Genomic DNA, 16,801 nt, shown 5'->3' with positions numbered 1-16,801 from the left:
CTCCAATGGCAGGAATTGAGATGCTTCTTCCATCAAACTTGGAAGTAGGTGTAGTATAATCACCAAGCATCCTCCTTGCATTATTGATGTTGGGTTCGGCTGACATATCCTTTTCTTGTTCAAAAATTTCAGTAAGGTTGTCTCTGGATTATTGTAATTTAGCTTCTCTTAGTTTCCTCTTCAGAGTCCTTTTAGGTTCAGGATCAGCTTCAACAAGAATGCCTTTTTCCTTATTCCTGCTCATATGAGAAAGAAGAGAACAGAAAAGGAAGAAAAATCCTCTATGTCACAGTATAGAGATTCCTTTATGTTAGTAGAAGAAGAAAGGAATAGAAGAAGGAGAAGAGTTAAAAATCCAAACACAAGGGTGAAGATAGGTTCAGATTCGTGAGATGAAGAGAAATGTTAGTAAATAAATAAATAAATAGAAGAAGATGAGTGTGGGAGAATTTCGAAAATAAATTTTGAGAAAGAGTTAGTGATTTTCGAAAATTACAGGGAAATAAAATTAAAATTTAAATTTAAAACAATTAATTAATTAAAAAAAGAATTTTAAAAAGAAAGGAGAAATTTTCAAAAATTAGAGAGGAAAAAGTAGTTAGGTGGTTTTGAAAAAGATAAGAAACAAACAAAAAGTTAATTAGTTAGTTAAAAAAGATTTGAAAATCAATTTTAAAAAGATAAGAAGATAAGACGTTAGAAGGGATATTTTGAAATCAAATTTTTGAAAGAGATATGATTTAAAAAGATATGATAAAAATATATGATTAAAAAGATATGGTTGAAAAAGATTTAATTTTTAAAATTAAAATTAATTACTTGACTAACAAGAAACTAAAATATATGATTCTAGAATTTAAAGATTGAACCTTTCTTAACAATAAAGTAACAAACTTCAAAATTTTTGAATCAATCACATTACTTGTTAGTTAAGTTTCAAAAATTTGAAATAAAATAAGAAAAAGATTTTGAAAAATAGTTTTAAATTTTCAAAAATCATAAGATAAAAGTAAAAGAGATTTGATTTTTGAAAAAGATTTTGAAAAGATAAGATTTTTAAAATTGAAAATTTGACTTGACTTATAAGAACTAACTAATTTAAAAATTTTTTGACTAAGTCAACTCAAATTTTCGAAATTTTGAGAGAAATAAGGAAAAGATATATATATATATATATATATATATATATATATATATATATATATATATTATTTTTGAATTTTTAATGATGAGAGGGAAAAACATAAAAATGACCCAAAACATGAAATTTTTTTTATCAAAACCAATGATGCATGCAAGAACACTATGAATGTCAAGATGAACACCAAGAACACTTTGAAGATCATGATGAACATCAAGAACATATTTTTGAAAAACTATTGATGCAAAGAAAACATGCAAGACACCAAACTTAGAAATCTTTCATGTTTAGACACTATGAATGCAAAAATGCACATGAAAAATAACAAAAAACACAAAACAAGAAAATTTAAAGATCAAACAAGAAGACTTACCAAGAACAACTAGAAGATCATGAAGAACACTATGAATGCATGAATTTTCGAAAAATGCAAGAACAAGATGAATATGTAATTGACACCAAATTTAAAGCATGACACAAGACTCAAACAAGAAACACAAAATATTTTTGATTTTTATGATTTTATAATTTTTTTGGATTTTTGTATATTTTTTTTTCGAAAACATATAGGAAAAATAAAATAAGAAATTCAAAAATTTTAATAAGAATTCCAGGAATCTTTCAATGTTATACTAAAGCTCTGCTCCAGAAATTGGACATGGCTTAATAGCTAGCCAAACTTCAGCAGGGCATTACATGCATTGTGGTGATTAGTTGAAGCCTCGGTCTAAAAGAATTTGAATATGGCTTTACAGTCAACCAGGCTACAACATGCTTCATGAAACACTAGAATTCATTCTTAAAAATTTAGAATAATTTTTTTTTCGAAAACAGAAGTAAAATTTTTTGAAAGATTTTTGAAAAATTTTTGAAAATAAAACAAAAAGAAAATTACCTAATCTGAGCAACAAGATGAACCGTCAGTTGTCCAAACTCGAACAATCCCCGGCAACAGCGCCAAAAACTTGGTGCACGAAATTGTGATCATCAACAATGGAATTTAACTTGGTATGCGCGTTTATAACTCAGCACTTTCTTCACAACCTCGCACAACTAATCAGCAAGTGCACTGGGTCGTCCAAGTAATAAACCTTACGTGAGTAAGGGTCGATCCCACGGAGATTGTTGGTATGAAGCAAGCCATGGTCATCTTGTAGATCTCAGTTAGGCAGATAATAAATGGTTATGGAGTTTTCGAATAATAATAATAAATAAACAGAAAATAAAGATAGAAATACTTATATAAATCATTGGTGGGAATTTCAGATAGGCGTATGAAGATGATGTGCTCTTTTTGAATCTCTGCTTTCCTACTGCCTTCATCTAATCCTTCCTACTCCTTTCCATGGCAAGCTGTATGTAGAGCATCACCGTTGTTAATGGCTACATCCCATCCTCTCAGTGAAAATGGTCCAAATGCTCTATCACAGCACGGCTAATCATCTGTCAGTTCTCGATCATGCCGGAATAGAATCCATTGATTCTTTTGCGTTTGTCATCACGCCCAACAATCGCGAGTTTGAAGCTCGTCACTGTCATTCAATCCCTGAATCCTACTCAGAATACCACAGACAAGGTTTAGACTTTCTGGACTCTCATGAATGTCGCCATCAATTCTAGCTTATACCACGAAGATTCTGATTAAGGAGTAGTTGTCAGTCACGCGTTCATAGGTGAGAATGATGATGAGTGTCACGGATCATCACATTCATCTTGGTGAAGTGCAACGAATATCTTAGAACAGGAATAAACTGAATTGAATAGAAAATAGTAGTAATTGCATTAAAACTCGAGGTATAGCAGAGCTCCATACTCTTAATCTATTGTGTGTAGAAACTCCACCGTTGAAAATACATAAGTGATGGTCCAGGCATGGCCGAATGACCAGCCCCCAAAATGTGATATGAATTCGAAAATAGGGAGAAGGACCTGGTCTAAGGACTAGGCATCCAAAGATGTGGTCAAAGACGACTAATAGAATAATAAAATGTCCTATTTAAACTAGACTAGCTACTAGGGTTTACAGAAGTAAGTAATTGATGCAGAAATTCACTTCCGGGGCCCACTTGGTGTGTGCCTGGGCTGAGCTTGAGCTTTACACGTGCAGAGGCTTCTTTTGGAGTTGAACGCCAAGTTGTAACGTGTTTTTGGCGTTCAACTCTGGTTTGTGACGTGTTTCTGGCGTTTGACTCCAGAATGCAGCATGGAACTGGCGTTGAGCGCCAGTTTATGTCATCTAATCCCGAATAAAGTATGGACTATTATATATTGCTGGAAAGCTCTGGATGTCTACTTTCCAAATCCGTTGAGAGCGCGCCATGTGGAGTTCTGTAGCTCAAGAAAATCCATTTCGAGTGCAGGGAGGTCAGAATCCAACAGCATCAGCAGTCCTTTGTCAGCCTTCTTATCAGAGTTTTACTCAGGTCCCTCAATTTCAGCCAGAAAATACCTAAAATCATAGAAAAATACACAAACTCATAGTAAAGTCCAGAAATGTGAATTTAGCATAAAAACAAATGAAAACATCCCTAAAAGTAGCTAGATCCTACTAAAAGCTACCTAAAAACAATGCCAAAATGCGTATAAATTATCCGCTCATCAGACAGCTCGACCCAAGTTATGAACAATACCCTTGCTAACTTAAGTATCGGAGTCCCTTGCAGGTACCACCTCACTTCGGTAACGAAGGATCAGCACCACTACCAAGTCCAACAAGTCAGACACGGCGTCTCCGGCCATCATCATCAAGTCGGACATAACAGCTCCGACCAATACAGAAAATCTCGTCTGAGATCGACCTATAGTTTCAGGTAAACCCTCAGAGCATTGGCGCCATTGCCGGGGACCTGGAAGTCATTCCATCATCATGGCGGACAACCTTTACAACGACCACGACTCTGATCTAGAGAACAGGACGCCGCACAAGAATGCAGACGCCATACCAAAAGATGCATCTCAACCAAGTAAAGAAAATAACTCACCAAGTACACAAATTTTGTAGGCACTTCAAGCTCAACAAGATCGTCTCAAATAGCTCGAAAAAGATGCCGAGCATCAACTGGAAGCCGAGAGGGACCTTCGGAGGGAAACTAGGTGACGTCGAGAGTTAGAGGATAAGCTCCTAAAACTCGAAGCCGACCTCAAAACAAAAACCATCCAGCCTGATCCCGAAGACAACTCCCACAAAGATCAAGATCCTTTTACCAAAGAGATCATAAAAGCCAAAGTCTCAAAGGACTTCAAAGCTCCCGACATGACCCTGTACGATGGTACATCGGATCCAAGCCATCATCTCAGCAATTTCAAAAGTAGAATGTATCTCACCGATACCTCGAACGCTATTCGATGCAAAGCCTTCCCAACAACCCTAACAAAGACAGCAATTAAGTGGTTCGACACTTTGCCCCCCAGATCCATCACAAGTTTCGATGACTTGGCCAAGAAATTTCTTGCTCGATTTTCCATTCAGAAGGACAAAGCCAAACATGCCCCAAGCCTATTAGGAATCAAGCAAGGAGATCGGGAGGTCTTCGCAGCTACATGGAGAGGTTCAATAAAGCATGCCTGGACATATAAAGCCTACCGACGGAAGTAGCCATTATGGGTCTCATCAATGGCCTGCGAGAAGGACCTTTTAGTCACGCCATATAAAAAAACATCCAACATCTCTGAATGAAGTGCAGGAACGAGCTGAGAAGTACATCAACATGGAGGAAAACTCTCGACTAGGAGACCCGAGATAAGGATAAAGAGTCCAAGAAAAAAGAATATCAATACAGTGAGAAGCCAAAAAATACAACAACTACACCCCCTTCGGGTGTCTCCTGTGGAGGTTTACCGAGAATTATGCCATACCGAGAAGATTCCACCATCTCGCCCACTCAAAATCAGAAAAGGATGAGGGAATCGGCAGAATACTGTGAATATCATCGAATCTACGGACATCCTACCAATGAGTGCTTCGACTTAAAAAATTTTATTAAGAAATTAGTAAGAGAAGGACGACTAGATCGGTATTTAGCCAACAAATCGGAAGTGCCCCGAAAAAGAAGAAGGGACGAAGAGGTCAGACGAGGAGAACGACCACCTCGCACCCCGGAGAGGCATGTTCACATGATAAACGGAGGATTTGCGGGAGGGGGGATCTCAAAATCATCTCGCAAAAGTCACCTTAAAAAAGTATATCATGTTGAGGGAGTAGCAGGATCACCCGACCTCCCTACTATCACTTTCACCCAAGAGGACGCGGCAGGCATCATCTCGGGACACGACGATCTTATGGTCATCACTATCATATTGGCCAATGCTAACCTTCACCGCACACTGGTGGACCAAGAAAGCTTGGTGGATATCTTGTTTAAACTGGCTTTCGATAAACTCGGCCTACAAGAGAAAGAGCTTAGAGCATATCCAAATAGCTTGTTTGGACTAGGAGACACTCCAATCCAACTGTTTGGATACTGATAAACCACTATTTTATGGTTTATAATGTGTTTAATTGTGTGGTTTTATCATGGTCTTTACCTACTTATTCATATAATTAGCATGCATTTGTATTTCCTTCCTAAAATTATTACATGATTGAAAATATGCTTATTTGGTCTTAATTTAGCTAATATTAATCCTCTCTTATTACCATTCGATGCCTTGATCTGTGTGTTAAGTATTTCAGGCTTTATAGGGCATGAATGAGTGAGAGATTGGGAAGGAAGCTTGCAAAAATGGAAGGAACACAAGAAGTTGAGGAGATGACTAGCAAGAAGTGACACGTACGCGTCAGCGACGCGACCGCGGAAGAAAGGAATCCGCAGTGATGCGGCCGCATGGCTGATGAGCGGATAATTTATACGCTTTTTGGCATTGTTTTTAGGTAGTTTTTAGTAAGTTCAAGCTACTTTTAGGGATGTTTTCACTAGTTTTTATGTTAAATTCACATTTCTGGACTTTATTATGAGTTTGTGTGTTTTTCTATGATTTCAGGTAATTTCTGGCTGAAATTGAGGGATTTGAGCAAAACTCTGAAAAAGGCTGACAAAAGGACTGCTGATGCTGTTGGAATCTGACCTCCTTGCACTCAAAATGGATTTTCTGGAGCTACAGAACTCCAAATGGCGCGCTCTCAACGGCATTGGAAAGTAGACATCCAGGGCTTTCCAGCAATATATAATAGTCCATGCTTTATTCGGAAATTGACGACGTAACTTGGCGTTGAATGCCAAGTACATGCTGCTGTCTGGAGTTAAACGCCAGAAAAACGTCATGATCCGGAGTTGAACGCCCAAAACACGTCATAACTCGGAGTTCAACTCCAAGAGAAGCCTCAGCTCGTGGATTGATCAAGCTCAGCCCAAGCATACACTAAGTGGGCCCCGGAAGTGGATTTATGCACCAATTACTTACTCATGTAAACCCTAGGAGCTAGTTTATTATAAATAGAACATTTAACTATTGTGTTAGACATCTTTTGATCACTTTAGATCTGAAGAACATCTTGGGATGCATAGTTCTTAGACTCAGGGGGCTGGCCATTCGGCCATGCCTGAACCTTTTACTTATGTATTTTCAACGGTGGAGTTTCTGCACACCATAGATTAAGGGTGTGGAGCTCTGTTGTACCTCAAGTATTAATGCAATTCTATTTTCTTCCATTCAATTCAACTTGTTCTTATTCCAAGATATACATTGCACTTAACTTTGATGAATGTGATGATCCGTGACACTCATCATCATTCTCACTTATGAACGCGCGTGATTGACAACCACTTCCGTTCTACCTTAGGCCGGGCGCATATCTCTTAGATTCCCCAACAGAATCTTCGTGGTATAAGCTAGATAGATGGCGGCATTTATGAGGATCCGGAAAGTCTCACCTTGTCTGTGGTATTCCGAGTAGGATCCTGAGAATCCGGAAAGTCTAACCTTGTCTGTGGTATTCCGAGTAGGATTCCGGTAATGAATGACTGTGACGTGCTTCAGACTTGCAAGTGCTGGGCGTTAGTGACAGACGCAAAAGAATCAAGGGATTCTATTCCAGCAGGAGCGGGAACCACCCAGTGATTAGCCGTGCTGTGACAGAGCGCGTGAGCGTAGTTTTCACTGCGAGGATGGGATGTAGCCTTCGGCCAGTGTGATGCCTCCAGACGATTAGCCATGCGAGTGACAGCCGCAGAGGACCATTTTCCTGAGAGGATTAAAAGTAGCCATCGTCGAACGGTGAACCCCTATACACAGCTTGCCATGGAAAGGAGTAAGAAGGATTGAGTTGAAGCAGTAGGAAAGTAGGCGTTCTTGAGCCATACAGTATCTCCATTCGCTTATCTGAAATTCCCACCAATGAATCTGCATAAGTATTCTATCCCTTTTATTATTTCTTCTATTTTCTTATTTCTATTTTCGAAATCATAAACCAATTTAATCTGCCTAACTGAGATTTACAAGGTGACCATAGCTTGCTTCATACCAACAATCTCTGTGGGATCAACCCTTACTCGCGTAAGGTTTATTACTTGGACGACCCAGTACACTTCCTGGTTAGTTGAACGGAGTTGTGTCCACTCGTGCCAATTTCAAATTCCATAAAAGTACAATTTAAAGAATAGTGATCACAATTTCGTCCACCAAGTTTTTGGCGCCGTTGCCGGGGATTGTTCGAGTATGGACAACTGACGGTTCATCTTGTTGCTCAGATTAGGTAATTTTCTTTTCAAAAATCTTTTTCAAAATTTTTCTTTTATTTTTCGTTTTTCTAAACTTTATTTTCGAAAAAATTAATAAAAATACAAAAAAATTAGAAAATCATAAAAATCAAAAATATTTTGTGTTTCTTGTTTGAGTCTTGAGTCAATTTTTAAGTTTGGTGTCAATTGCATGCTTTAAAAAATTTTCTTGCATTTTTTCGAAAATTTCATGCATTCATAGTGTTCTTCATGATCTTCAAGTTGTTCTTGGTAAGCCTTCTTGTTTGATCTTGATATTTTCTTGTTTTGTGTCTTTTCTTGTTTTTCATGTGCATCTTTGCATTCATATTTTTCATGCATTAAAGATTTCTAAGTTTGGTGTCTTGCATGTTTTCTTTGCATCAAAAATTTTTCAAAATTATGTTCTTGATGTTCATCATGATCTTCAAAGTGTTCTTGGTGTTCATCTTGACATTCATAGCATTCTTGCATGCATTCATTGTTTTGATCTAAAAATTTCATGCATTGAGTATTTTTGTTGTTTTTCTCTCTCATAATTAAAAATTCAAAAATAAAAAAAATATCTTTTCCTTATTTCCCTCCAAATTTTCGAAATTTTGGGTTGACTTGGTCAAAAATTTTTAAAATTAGTTGTTTCTTTCAAGTCATGTCAAAATTTCAATTTTAAAAATCTTATCTTTTCAAAATCTTTTTCAAAAATCATATCTTTTTCATTTTTTTGTATAATTTTCGAAATTTCAAAATCTTTTTCAAAATATTTTCAAAATCTTTTTCTTATCTTTACATCTAATTTTCGAAAATTAGCTAACAATTAATGTGATTGGTTCAAAAATTTGAAGTTTGTTACTTTTTTGTTAAGAAAGGTCCAATCTTTAAGTTCTAGAATCTTATCTTGTAGTTTCTTGTTAGTGAAGTAAATAATTTCAAAATTTTTGAACTAAATCTTTTTATCTTTTATTTTATCTTTTTCAAAATTTTATTTTTTTTAAAATTTGATTTCAAAATATCTTATCTAACTTTTTATCTTCTTATCTTTTTCAATTTTGATTTCAAATCTTTTTCAATCAACTAACTAACTTCTTGTTTGTTTCTTATCTTTTTCAAAACCACCTAACTACTTTTCCCTCTCTAATTTTCGAAAATATCTCATCCCTTTTTCAAAAATTCTTTTTAATTAACTAATTGTTTCATGTTTTAATTTTAATTACATTTTATCTCTAATTTTCGAAAATCACTAACCCCTTTTTTTAAAATAATTTTCGAAATTCTCTTTCTCTTTTCTTCTTCTATTTAATTATTTGTTTACTAACACTTCTCTTCACCTCTCTTCATCCATAAATCCGAATCTCCTTCTTCATTCTTCTACCCCTTTCTTCTTCTACTAACACAAAGGAATCTATATACTGTGACATAGAGGATTCCTCTTCTTTTCTTGTTTTTTTCTCTTTCATATGAGCAGGAACAAGGATAAAGGCACTCTTGTTGAAATTGATCCAGAACCTGAAAGGACTTTGAAGAGAAAATTAAGAGAAGCTAAATTACAACAATCCAGAAATAACCTTTCAGAAATTTTCGAACAAGAGAAGGAGATGGCAGCCGAAAATAATAACAATGCAAGGAGAATACTTGGTGACTTCACAAAGCCAACGTCCAAATTTGATGGAAGAAGCATCTCCATTCCTGCCATTGGAGCCAATAATTTTGAGCTTAAGCCTCAACTAGTTGCTTTAATGCAACAAAACTGCAAGTTTTATGGACTTCCATCTGAAGATCCTTATCAGTTTTTAACTAAGTTCTTACAGATCTGTGAGACTGTAAAGACGAATGGAGTTGATCCTGAAGTCTACAGACTCATGCTTTTCCCTTTTGCTGTAAGAGACAGAGCTAGAATATGGTTGGATTCACAACCTAAGGATAGCCTGGACTCTTGGGATAAGCTGATCACTGCTTTCTTGGATAAATTCTTTCCTCCTCAAAAGCTGAGCAAGCTGAGAGTGGATGTTCAAACCTTCAAACAAAAAGATGGTGAATCCCTCTATGAAGCTTGGGAAAGATACAAGTAGCTGACCAAAAGATGTCCATCTGACATGTTTTCAGAATGGACCATATTAGATATATTCTATTATGGCTTCTCTGAATTTTCGAAAATGTCATTGGACCATTCTGCAGGTGGATCTATTCACCTAAAGAAAATGCCTGAAGAGGCTCAAGAACTCATTGACATGGTTGCAAACAACCAGTTTATGTACACCTCTGAGAGGAATTCCGTGAATAATGGGATACCCCAAAAGAAAGGAGTTCTTGAAATTGATGCTCTGAATGCCATATTGGCTCAGAACAAAGTGTTGACTCAACAGGTCAACATGATCTCTCAAAATCTGAATGGATGGCAACATGCATCTAACAGTATTAGAGAGGCAGCTTCTGAAGAAGCTTATGATCCTGAGAACCCTGCCATGGCAGAGGTTAATTACATGGGTGAACCTTATGGAAACACCTATAACTCATCATGGAGAAATCATCCAAATTTCTCATGGAAGGATCAACAAAAGCCTCAACAAGGCTTTAACAATGGTGGACGCAATAGGCTGGGCAATAGCAAGCCATATCCATCATCTTTTCAGCAACAGACAGAGAATTCTGAACAAAACACTTCTAATTTAGCCAATATAGTCTCTGATCTGTCAAAAGCCACTTTTAGTTTCATGAATGAAACAAGATCCTCCATTAGAAATTTGGAGGCACAAGTGGGCCAGCTGAGTAAGAAAGTCATTGAAACTCCTCCCAGTATTCTCCCAAGTAATACAGAAGAGAATCCAAAAGGAGAGTGCAAGGCCATTGATGTGATCAACATGGCCGAATGCACAAGGGAGGAGGAGGACGAAAATCCTAGTGAGGAAGACCTCCTGGGACGTCCCTCAAGCAAGAAGGAGTTGCCTATTAAGGATCCAAAGGAATTTGAGGCTCATATAGAGACCATAAAGATTCCATTAAATCTCCTTCTGCCATTCATGAGCTCTGAAGACTATTCTTCCTTTGAAGAGGATGAAGATGTCACTGGAGAGCAAGTTGCTCAATACTTAGGAGCTATCATGAAGCTGAATGCCAAGTTGTTTGGTAATGAGACCTGGGAAAGTGAACCTCCCTTGCTCATTAGTGAACTGGATTCTTGGATTCAGAAAATTCTACCTCAAAAGAAACAAGATCCTGGCAAGTTCTTAATACCTTGTATCATAGGCACCATGATCTTTGAAAAAGCTCTGTGTGATCTGGGGTCAGGGATAAATCTTATGCCACTCTCTGTAATAGATAAGCTGGGGATCATTGAGGTACAACCTGCCTTGTTCTCATTACAACTGGCAGACAAGTCATTGAGACAAGCTTATGGAATAGTAGAGGACGTGCTAGTAAAGGTTGAAGGCCTTTACATCCCTGCTGATTTCATAATCTTAGACACTAGGAAGGAAAAGGATGATTGCATCATCCTTGGGAGACCTTTACTAGCCACAGCAGAAGCTGTGATAGATGTCAACAGAGGAGAGTTAGTCCTTCAATTGAATGGGGAATACCTTGTGTTTAAGGCACATGGCCATCCCTCTGTGACAAAAGAGAGTAAGCATGAAGAGCTTCTCTCAATTCAGAGTCAAGAAGAGCCCCCACAGTCAAACTCTAAGTTTGGTGTTGTGAGGCCACAACCAAACTCTAAGTTCGGTGTTAAAATCCTATATCCAAACTCTAAGTTTGGTGTGGACAACTATACAACATTGACCTGATCACCTTGTGGCTCCATGAGAGCCACTGTCAAGCTATTGACATTAAAGAAGCGCTTGTTGGGAGGCAACCCAATTTTATTTATCTAATTTTTATTTTATTGTTATTTTGTGTTTTATTAGGTTCATGATCATGAAGAGTCACAAAAAAATCATAAAAATTAAAAACAGAATCAAAAACAGTAGAAGAAAAAAATCTCACCCTGGAGGACGCACAGGCTGGCGTTCAACGCCAGAACAGAGCACCATTCTGGCGCTGAACGCCAGAAACAAGCAACATTCTGGTGCTGAACGCCGGAATGTGCCCAGAGAAGAAAAACTGGCGCTGAACGCCAGTAACAAGCATGAAACTGGCGTTCAACGCCAGAAACATGCTTTACATGGGCGTTGAACGCCCAGAATGTGCACCAATGGGCGTTTAAACGCCAGAATGATGCACCAAGGCATTTTACATGCCTATTTGGTGCAAGGATAGAATTCCTTGACACCTCAGGATCTGTGGACCCCACAGGATCACCTCAGGATCTGTGGACCCCACAGGATCCCCACCTAACATATTCCCACCTTACCTTTTAATCCTAATCACACTCTCCTATTCCCCATGCCACACTTCCCAACACTCTTCACCAATCACCTCAATTCCTCTTCCCAATTACCCCATTCACCACTCACATCCATCCACTCTTCCCCATGAACCCCACCTACCTTCAAATATTCAAAACATTTTCCCACCCATTCCCACCCAAAATGGCCGAAACCAAACCCCCCTCTCCCTATAAATACCCTTCCATTCTACTTCACTTTCACACAACAACACCCCTCTTCTCACTTAGCCGAACCTTGCTCGAGGGCGAGCAATATTTTAAGTTTGGTGTGGTAAAAGCATAAGCTTTTTGTTTTTCCATTACCATCAATGGCACCGAAGGCCGGAGTATCCTCTAGAAAAGGAAAAGGGAAGACAAAAGCTTCCACCTCCGAGTCATGGGAGATGGAAAGATTCATCTCCAAGAGCCATCAAGACCACTTCTATGATGTTGTGGCAAAGAAGAAGGTGATCCCTGAGGTCCCTTTCAAGCTCAAGAAAAATGAGTATCCGGAGATCCGACATGAAGTCCAAAGAAGAGGTTGGGAAGTCTTAACCAACCCCATGCAACAAGTCGAAATCTTAATGGTTCAAGAGTTCTATGCCAATGCATGGATCACTAGGAACCATGATCAAGGTATGAACCCGAGTCCAAAGAATTATCTCACAATGGTTCGGGGGAAATACTTGGATTTTAGTCCGGAAAATGTGAGGTTAACATTCCACTTGCCCATGATGCAAGGTGATGAACGCCCCTACACTAGAAGGGTCAACTTTGATCAAAGGTTGGACCAAGTCCTTATGGACATATGTGTGGAAGGAGCTCAGTGGAGGAGAGACTCCAAAGGCAAGCCAGTCCAACTAAGAAGATTGGACCTCAAACCTGTGGCTAGAGGATGGTTGGAGTTCATTCAACGCTCCATCATTCCTACTAGCAACCGATCTGAAGTTACTGTGGATCGGGCCATCATGATTCATGCCATCATGGTTGGAGAGGAAGTAGAAGTTCATGAGGTCATCTCCAATGAAATCTACAAAATAGCCGACAAGTCCTCACCTATGGCACGGCTAGCTTTTCCTCACCTTATTTGCCATCTGTGTTACTCAGCTGGAGTTATCATAGAAGGAGACATCCTTATTGAAGAGGATAAGCCTATCACCAAGAAGAGGATGGAGCAAGCAAGAGAAGCCCCTCACGGTTCTCAAGAGATGTATGAGGAAGCTCATCATCAAGAAATCCCTGAGATGCCTCAAGGGATGCACTTTCCTCCCAACAACTATTGGGAGCAACTCAACACTTCTTTAGAAGGTTTGAGCCACAATGTGGAGCAATTGAGGGTGGAACATCATGAGCACTCCATCATTCTCCAAGAAATAAGAGAAGATCAAAGAGCAATGAGGGAGGAGCAACAAAGGCAAGGAAGGGACATAGAAGAGCTAAAGAACATCATTGGTCCTTCAAGAAGAAGGCGCCACTAAAGGTGGACTCATTCCTTGTTCTTATTTCTTTCTGTTTTCAGTTTTTAATATTGTGTTCATCTATGTTTTGTGTCTTTATTTCATGATCATTAGTATGTAACCATGCCTTAAAGTTATGAATAATTCCATTAATCCTTCACCTTTCTTAAATGAAAAATGTTTTAATTCAAAAGAACAAGAAGTACATAAATTTCGAATTTATCCTTGAATTTAATTTAATTATATTGATGTGGTGACAACACTTTTTGTTTTCTGAATGAATGCTTGAACAGTGCATATATCTTTTGATCTTGTTGTTTATGAATGTTAAAATTGTTGGCTCTTGAAAGAATGATGAACAAAGAGAAATGTTATTGATGATCTGAAAAATCATGAAATTGATTCTTGAAGCAAGAAAAAGCAGTGAAAAAGGAAGCTTGCGAAAAGAAAAAAAGAAAAAAAATTGGCGAAAAAAAAATAGAAAGAAAAAGAAAAAGCAAGCAGAAAAAGCCAATAGCCCTTAAAACCAAAAGGCAAGGGTAAAAAGGATCCAAGGCTTTGAGCATCAATGGATAGGAGGGCCCAAGGAAATACAATCCAGGCCTAAGCGGCTAAATCAAGCTGTCCCTAACCATGTGCTTGTGTCATGAAGGTCCAAGTGAAAAGCTTGAGACTGAGTGGTTAAAGTCGTGATCCAAAGCAAAAAGAGTGTGCTTAAGAGCTCTGGACACCACTAACTGGGGACTCTAGCAAAGCTGAGTCACAATCTGAAAATGTTCACCCAGTTATGTGTCTGTGGCATTTATGTATCCGGTGGTAATCCTGGAAAACAAAGTGCTTAGGGCCATGGCCAAGACTCATAAGTAGCTGTGTTCAAGAATCAACATACTTAACTAGGAAAGTCAATAACACTATCTGAAATTCTATGTTCCTAGAGAAGCCAATCATTCTAAACTTCAAAGGAAAAAGTGAGATGCCAAAACTGTTCAGAAGCAAAAAGCTACAAGTCCCGCTCATCTAATTATAATTAATATTCATTGATATTCTGGAACTTATAGTATATTCTCTTCTTTTTATCCTATTTGATTTTCAGTTGCTTGGGGACAAGCAACAATTTAAGTTTGGTGTTGTGATGAGCGGATAATTTATACGCTTTTTGGCATTGTTTTTAGGTAGTTTTTAGTAAGTTCAAGCTACTTTTAGGGATGTTTTCACTAGTTTTTATGTTAAATTCACATTTCTGGACTTTATTATGAGTTTGTGTGTTTTTCTATGATTTCAGGTAATTTCTGGCTGAAATTGAGGGATTTGAGCAAAACTCTGAAAAAGGCTGACAAAAGGACTGCTGATGCTGTTGGAATCTGACCTCCTTGCACTCAAAATGGATTTTCTGGAGCTACAGAACTCCAAATGGCGCGCTCTCAACGGCATTGGAAAGTAGACATCCAGGGCTTTCCAGCAATATATAATAGTCCATGCTTTATTCGGAAATTGACGACGTAACTTGGCGTTGAACGCCAAGTACATGCTGCTGTCTGGAGTTAAACGCCAGAAAAACGTCATGATCCGGAGTTGAACGCCCAAAACACGTCATAACTCGGAGTTCAACTCCAAGAGAAGCCTCAGCTCGTGGATTGATCAAGCTCAGCCCAAGCATACACTAAGTGGGCTCCGGAAGTGGATTTATGCACCAATTACTTACTCATGTAAACCCTAGGAGCTAGTTTATTATAAATAGAACATTTAACTATTGTGTTAGACATCTTTTGATCACTTTAGATCTGAAGAACATCTTGGGATGCATAGTTCTTAGACTCAGGGGGCTGGCCATTCGGCCATGCCTGAACCTTTTACTTATGTATTTTCAACGGTGGAGTTTCTGCACACCATAGATTAAGGGTGTGGAGCTCTGCTGTACCTCAAGTATTAATGCAATTCTATTTTCTTCCATTCAATTCAACTTGTTCTTATTCCAAGATATACATTGCACTTAACTTTGATGAATGTGATGATCCGTGACACTCATCATCATTCTCACTTATGAACGCGCGTGATTGACAACCACTTCCGTTCTACCTTAGGCCGGGCGCATATCTCTTAGATTCCCCAACAGAATCTTCGTGGTATAAGCTAGATAGATGGCGGCATTTATGAGGATCCGGAAAGTCTCACCTTGTCTGTGGTATTCCGAGTAGGATCCTGGGAATCCGGAAAGTCTAACCTTGTCTGTGGTATTCCGAGTAGGATTCCGGTAATGAATGACTGTGACGTGCTTCAGACTTGCAAGTGCTGGGCGTTAATGACAGACGCAAAAGAATCAAGGGATTCTATTCCAGCAGGAGCGGGAACCAACCAGTGATTAGCCGTGCTGTGACAGAGCGCGTGAGCGTAGTTTTCACTGCGAGGATGGGATGTAGCCTTCGGCCAGTGTGATGCCTCCAGACGATTAGCCATGCGAGTGACAGCCGCAGAGGACCATTTTCCCGAGAGGATTAAAAGTAGCCATCGTCGAACGGTGAACCCCTATACACAGCTTGCCATGGAAAGGAGTAAGAAGGATTGAGTTGAAGCAGTAGGAAAGTAGGCGTTCTTGAGCCATACAGTATCTCCATTCGCTTATCTGAAATTCCCACCAATGAATCTGCATAAGTATTCTATCCCTTTTATTATTTCTTCTATTTTCTTATTTCTATTTTCGAAATCATAAACCAATTTAATCTGCCTAACTGAGATTTACAAGGTGACCATAGCTTGCTTCATACCAACAATCTCTGTGGGATCGACCCTTACTCGCGTAAGGTTTATTACTTGGACGACCCAGTACAATTGCTGGTTAGTTGAACGGAGTTGTGTCCACTCGTGCCAATTTCAAATTCCATAAAAGTACAATTTAAAGAATAGTGATCACAATTTCGTCCACCAATGGCTCATGCGACCGCGCGGATTGGAAAAGCGCAAGTGACGCGGAAGCGTGGACGACGCGAACGCGTGGCAGGGAAAAACGCGAGTGACGCGTCCGCATGGATGACGCGATCGCGTGGCGTGCGCGATCTGCAGAATTACAAAAGTCGCTGGCAGAGATTCTGGGCCGCATTTCAACCCAGTTTTCGGCCCAGAAACACAGATTAAAGTCAGGGAACTTGCAGAGACT

The 16,801-nt window shown here is 38.7% G+C and overlaps 1 non-coding gene across 1 annotated transcript; it reads right to left on the bottom strand.

The window, feature by feature from the left end:
- Positions 1-9,824: 9,824 nt before the first annotated feature.
- LOC130984447 (small nucleolar RNA R71) lies at positions 9,825-9,928 on the bottom strand. The gene has a single exon (XR_009088383.1). It is a non-coding gene; the product is annotated as a small nucleolar RNA R71 (small nucleolar RNA).
- Between the last annotated feature and the right edge of the window lie 6,873 nt (positions 9,929-16,801).

The sequence above is a fragment of the Arachis stenosperma genome, chromosome 5 (genome assembly GCF_014773155.1).
Source record: "Arachis stenosperma cultivar V10309 chromosome 5, arast.V10309.gnm1.PFL2, whole genome shotgun sequence".
Taxonomy (NCBI): domain Eukaryota; kingdom Viridiplantae; phylum Streptophyta; class Magnoliopsida; order Fabales; family Fabaceae; genus Arachis; species Arachis stenosperma.
Note: the sequence above shows the minus strand (reverse complement) of the source record. Positions and strands in the feature narration are given on the sequence as shown.